Source organism: Phoxinus phoxinus (assembly GCF_949152265.1).
Source record: "Phoxinus phoxinus genome assembly, chromosome: 17".
NCBI classification, from domain to species: Eukaryota; Metazoa; Chordata; class Actinopteri; order Cypriniformes; family Leuciscidae; genus Phoxinus; species Phoxinus phoxinus.
Genome location: NC_136892.1, coordinates 8,799,301 through 8,806,287, shown reverse-complemented (window position 1 = coordinate 8,806,287; position 6,987 = coordinate 8,799,301). Strand labels below are relative to the sequence as shown.

The window sequence follows — 6,987 nt, the reverse complement described above, 5'->3', positions numbered from 1 at the left end:
GAAGCCTCATGAAGCAATGAGGCTTTCCCCTGACTGTTCCGGGAAAAGATTCAAAGCTCCGAGAGTGTCGAGAACAGCGCCATCTGGTGTTTATTTAAAATAAAGCAGCCAGAAGCCTTAGTAAGAAGCTCTGTCAGATGAAGCAACCACAACACGCTCCATGATTTCAATGTTATGTGTACAAATAAAAGCCTTACATGTTTGTGTTTGATTTGTCCATTAAATAAATTATTTTACCAATAAAATATAAAATGAGCTTATGATTGATTCAATAAGATCTAATGTAGGCCATACTCTCTCTCTCTCTCTCTCTCTCTCTCTCTCTCTCCACACACACACACACACACACACACACACACTGAATGGACATTGTGTGAGGATCATCTGTTATTAAATGTAGCCTACCTATGACACTTGGCAGTGACCGTGCTTATGTAACTGTATGACAGAAAGGTGATAAAGTTTTTAATTATTCAGTAATACCAATGTATATAGATGGGGGTAGACATGTTTCTGCATTCTCCAGTATTCAAGTGGATCTTCAGCTCTTTGTATGTTTGTCTCTGTAAGGTATTTATCCACTTCTACGATCGCATCAAAAGTGGCATTTGAGCTTTGTTTGTGCTTGTCTACAGCACTGTCCAACAGAAGCCAAAGGTTTCCACCTCAGAAGTGTGAGGAGAAAAAAAATTGATTGGGAGTGACTGTACATGTACATTGACTGAATATAAGACACATCAACGGTCAACAATTATAAAATACAATAATAAAAAATAAAATAATAATAAATATATATTTATTTGTTATTATTCCTTTTTAGAAATGCATAAATACATTAGAAGCTATGAACTGAAAATATTCCCAGATAGGGGAAGTCTTCCTTTTTTTGGCTGTTGCCATTGCTCTAAATACAAACCCTTCACCAAACACCAACACCCTCCCCTAAACCCACCCTAACCCCAAATACCATCACCAAATTACCTAAAAGAAAACACCAAAAGTGCAAAGATTTTACAAAAACAAAAAGACACAACAACTACAAAAAATAATAAATAGTTTTGGTTATTTAAATGTATTGATTAACTTTCAAAGTGCAGCACTCTCCTCACAAACCCATGAACCAGACTGAGCCAACAACGGGTTCGAGCCTTCTGAAACCCAAAGCGAAACGCGCACGTGATTGGACAGAAAGTGAGGCTTCATTTGTCATCGATCACGTGACTCTGGGAAACCAATACACACCCCGATACGGGGCTTCACTAGAAATTGCGTCGCATACGCGATACGCACATCGAAGCTTCAGTGTCATACGTAACATCACTAATGTGTGCTGAAAGCCCATGGTGTAACGTTGGGCTAACGTTAAGTTACGTTAAAAGTTAAGCTAGCACTAGTTGATATTTAAGTTAGCTAGCTAGATCAACGCGTGATAACTTAGTTCAGCTGAATAGCACAGGCAAACACTTGAAATCCTAAAAATGATCACCTGTTGTTGCGGATTTAAAATGCGCCATTTCATTATGTTCCCGCCATTTTCACACGGTGAAAGAACTAGTGTCTCACTTAAATGGTCATATTGGAGAGGGCAGGTCTGTGTCATGTCCAGTAAGTATTTGCACGGTCGTGTTTACAAAAAAGTCATAATTTACTTCTCATATGTGTAGGAAGCATAAAGCATGCTCCCCAGATGATATTGATAACATGTACAGGGAAACTCGCCCTCAGCCCCCATTTGTCATTGCCAGTACAGATGATTCAGAAAAGACACATGAAGCCATGGCAACAGCTAGTGCAGCCATATGCCAGAGAATGATAGTCATTCTTATCTCAGAAACATTTGTCTTTTTTACCTTAAACTGCAAGGACAGCTGCTGATTCCTGCCTCTACTGATAGATGCCTGGCAGAAGAGGTCCAACTGGAGCAAGTGCCTCTGACCCCCACTGTTATTGTCTGTGGTAAGTCTTTTTTTTTCCAATCTTTTTTTATTGCACTGTTTATAGAATTTGCAGAGCTTATTGATATAACCTGTTAAATAATTTGTTCATAGGACAGTCCTGCTATTCCTCAACAAGGTACATGCTGAGTCTGGATCAGAACCTAATCAACACAAACATCTCATTAATTTCTGCATTGTGTCTCATGTTCGGGAGCTACTACTGTTTTAATATCCATTATCCATCTGAGCTGGCTTCAACTCTGGAGTTTCTTCAAAGGTGAGTAAACATGGCTTTCTCATTACTACTTTCCTCATACATACACGCGCTACACAGACAGACAGACACAGACAGACAGGCACGCATACACAGACAGACACGCGCACGCAGACAGGCATGTATGTATGAGGAAAGTAGTAATGAGAAAGCCATGTTTACTCACGCGCACAGACAGACACGCACGCGCACAGACAGACACGCACGCGCACAGACAGGCGCGCGCAGACAGACAGACACAGACAGGCACGCACTCGTACAGACAGACAGGCACGCACTCGTACAGACAGACACGCGGACGCAGACAGGCATGCACGTGCACGCAGACAGGCATGCACGCGCACGCAGACAGGCATGCACGCGGACGCAGACAGGCATGCACGCGGACGCAGACAGGCATGCACGCGCACGCAGACAGGCATGCACGCGCACGCAGACAGGCATGACAGACACGCACGCAGACAGGCATGCGCACAGACAGACAGATAGGCACACATACACAGACAAGCACACATACGCACAGACAGACAGGAACACACAGACACGCTGCACAGAAAGGCACGCACACACACAGACAGGCATGCGCACAGACAGACAGATAGGCACACAGACAGACAGATAGGCACACATACACAGACAAGCACACATACGCACAGACAGACAGGAACACAGACACGCTGCACAGAAAGGCACGCACACAGACAGACAGGCACGCACACAGACAGACAGGCACGCGCACAGACAGACAGGCACGCGCACAGACAGACACGCGCGCGCACAGACAGACACGCACACAGACAGACAGGCACGCGCACAGACAGACAGGCACGCGCACAGACAGACACGCGCGCGCACAGACAGACACGCGCGCGCACAGACAGACAGACAGACACGCACGCGCACAGACAGACAGACAGACAGACACGCACGCGCACAGACAGACAGACAGACAGACACGCACACAGACAGACAGACAGACACGCACGCGCACAGACAGACAGACAGATACGCACACACAGACAGACACGCACGCAGACAGGCATGCGCACAGACAGACAGATAGGCACACATACACAGACAAGCACACATACGCACAGACAGACAGGAACACACAGACACGCTGCACAGAAAGGCACGCACACACACAGACAGGCATGCGCACAGACAGACAGATAGGCACACAGACAGACAGATAGGCACACATACACAGACAAGCACACATACGCACAGACAGACAGGAACACACAGACACGCTGCACAGAAAGGCACGCACACACACAGACAGGCATGCGCACAGACAGACAGATAGGCACACAGACAGACAGATAGGCACACATACACAGACAAGCACACATATGCACAGACAGACAGGAACACACAGACACGCTGCACAGAAAGGCATGCACACAGACAGACAGGCACGCACACAGACAGACAGGCACGCGCACAGACAGACAGGCACGCGCACAGACAGACACGCGCGCGCACAGACAGACACGCACACAGACAGACAGGCACGCGCACAGACAGACAGGCACGCGCACAGACAGACACGCGCGCGCACAGACAGACACGCGCGCGCACAGACAGACACGCGCGCGCACAGACAGACACGCGCGCGCACAGACAGACAGACAGACAGACACGCACGCGCACAGACAGACAGACAGACAGACACGCACACAGACAGACAGACAGACACGCACGCGCACAGACAGACAGACAGACACGCGCACAGACAGACAGACACGCACGCGCACAGACAGACAGTCACGCACGCGCACAGACAGACAGACACGCACAGCCAGACAGACAGACACGCATGCGCACAGACAGACACGCGCACAGACAGACAGACATTCACGCAGACAGACATACATGCACACATACGCACAGACAGACGCACATGTAGACAGGCACGCACGCGCACTCAGACAGACAGATACGCACACACAGACACGCACGCAGACACGCACGCGCACAGACAGACAGACACGCACGCGCACAGACAGACAGACACGTGCACACACAGACAGACAGACATTCACGCAGACAGACATACATGCACACATACGCACAGACAGACGCACATGTAGACAGGCACGCACGCGCACTCAGACAGACAGATACGCACACACAGACAGACATGCGCACAGACAGACAGATAGGCACACATACACAGACAAGCTGCACAGAAAGGCACGCAGACAGACAGACACGCACGCGCAGACAGACAGACACGCACGCGCACAGACAGACAGACACGCACGCGCACAGACAGACAGACACGCACGCGCACAGACAGACAGACAGACACGCACGCACGCGCACAGACAGACAGACACGCACGCGCACAGACAGACAGACACGCACGCGCACAGACAGACAGACGCGCACAGACACGCACGCGCACAGCCAGACAGACAGACACGCAAGATTAAGTCACAATCTCGATCATCGAATTAAAAAATGGTATCGTCGATGCTGCCACGCCCCCATGTCACGTTCGGTCGGCTTGTCAAGCAAAAAAAAACGCCTGTTGAAATGCTGCGAGTCAACCTCCTCTGGGGGCCGCACACCCGACGATAAGCGCCGCGTCTATGACAACTCGAGGTATCGCACACACCGGACGAGAAGCGCCGCGGCGCGTCTATGACAACTCGAGGTATCGTACACCGGACGCGCACTTTCATGTGGCCTGCAATATTGTGTTTAAGGACATTATGGAATTAAGATCATGTCTATGTTATGACGCTACTGTACAACGTTGCTTTAGTCTGCACTTTATCTCTATCTCAGAGAGCGTCCGTTAACTGAATGTATCCTGAAAATCCGATAACATCAGCAATTTTCATTCAACCATCTGATTTCTTTAAATGAATGTAGGCTAAAACATGTATATTGCAGCAAAGCCATAACGACGATTTGAGACAAATAAATGTAGCCTATATAAAATGTATTAATTTATAATAAATGTAATATAAAACTATGTGAATAGCGCTCTCTGGTGCGGCAGGATTCATTTTGAACAAGGTCCTGAGCCGTTGCTGGGCGCCGCAGACAGAGACGGCGAATGGCGCCGCCGGTGTGTGTGTGTGTGTGTGTACACAGAGAATAAAGTGTTAGAATTTTAAAGACGTGGCTCTGCGCGACGCATAGATTTATCTGTTAAACTGTTTGTTTGTTTGTTTGTTTTGTTGTGAACTTGAATGTCATCTGTGAAGAAGACTGCAGTTACAAAAGAGAAACTAGATCGCAGGTTATTTTGCTTAAGTTTCCAATTGACTGAAGAAGTATTGTTACATTATGTTCTTAATAAATGTTTTAAATTTGACAATGTAGTGTGGTACATTGCGAACAAAGGTCAGATATTATGCATAAAAGTTTGGTCTAAAAATGGCATAGCAACTTGTGATTTAAAAAAAAAAAAAAAGAGTAAAAACCGAGAATCGAATCGAACTGTGACCTTAGAATCGAAAATGTAATCGAATCGAGGATTTGGAGAATCGTGACACCCCTAATGCGTACAGACAGACTTGCACACACAGGCACGCACGTGCGCAGACAGACAGGCACACACACAGACAGACAGGCACACACAGACGGATGCGCACACAGACAGACAGATACGCAGACAGACAGACTTGCACAGGCAGGCACGCACGCGCACAGACAGACAGATACGCGGACAGACAGACAGACAGATACGCACACACACAGACATGCACGCAGACAGACAGACACACAGGCATGCACGCGCACAGACAGACTTGTACACACAGACAGGCACGTGCACAGACAGATACGCACACACAGACATGCACGCAGACAGACACGCACACATACGCACAGACAGACAGGCACGCACACATACGCACAGACATGCAGACAGGCACGCACACATACACACAGACAGACAGGCACGCACGCGTACAGACAGACATGCATGCGTACAGACAGACATGCATGCGTACAGACAGACACGCACGCGCATGCAGACAGACATACACATACAGACAGAAAGACACGCATACATTCATGCATTGACACACACATATATACAGACAGACACACATGCATACATATACATACATACAGACACACACAGAGACACATACATACATGCATACACATACAGACACAAACAAACATATATATATATATATATATATATATATATATATATATATATATATATATATACACACACACACTGTAGTTTTTTACTGATCAACTAAAATGCTTAATATGGTTTTATTCTACAGGTGTTTTTTCTCAATAAACCCAGAAAAGGGAACCAAAGTACAGAATAAAAACTCCCAAGCGTCCTCTCAACTTGAACCCTCGAGTCCTCACCCTGATACAGGAACTCTCCGATCACGAGTGGCGTTAAGCCTAAATATGGACTCTTTCTGTTGACTCTGACTGTTTGTTTGAGAAGAGGTACTGTTTTCACTTTGTTAAATCCACAATGTGTATTATGGTTAAGGCACTATGTAATTTGTTTTAAACTCTTAAAGGTGCACTGTAACTCTTCCTGGTAGAGGGTCCGTATGTATCTTGCATTTATTCAATTAGAACTGTTTTTAATGCAAAAAAAAAAAAAAACTGGGGGCTCGCCTCTCTACAGATCTGACATGTAACTAGGCCTATTGGCATCACCTGATTGTCTCCATGAAGATCGATAAGTCTTATGCCATACTGTGGAACATTCCAGACAGGGAGAGTGTTGGTTGTTGTTGTAAATTGTTGTTGTGTGCCTGGCACTTAAAGCTT

At 46.7% G+C, this 6,987-nt stretch overlaps 1 long non-coding RNA gene across 1 annotated transcript; it reads left to right on the top strand.

Moving 5' to 3' along the window:
• The first annotated feature begins 2,048 nt into the window (after positions 1-2,048).
• LOC306984854 lies at positions 2,049-6,987 on the top strand. Its single transcript, XR_013794666.1, has 2 exons — positions 2,049-2,214; positions 6,477-6,987. It is a non-coding gene; the product is annotated as an uncharacterized lncRNA (long non-coding RNA).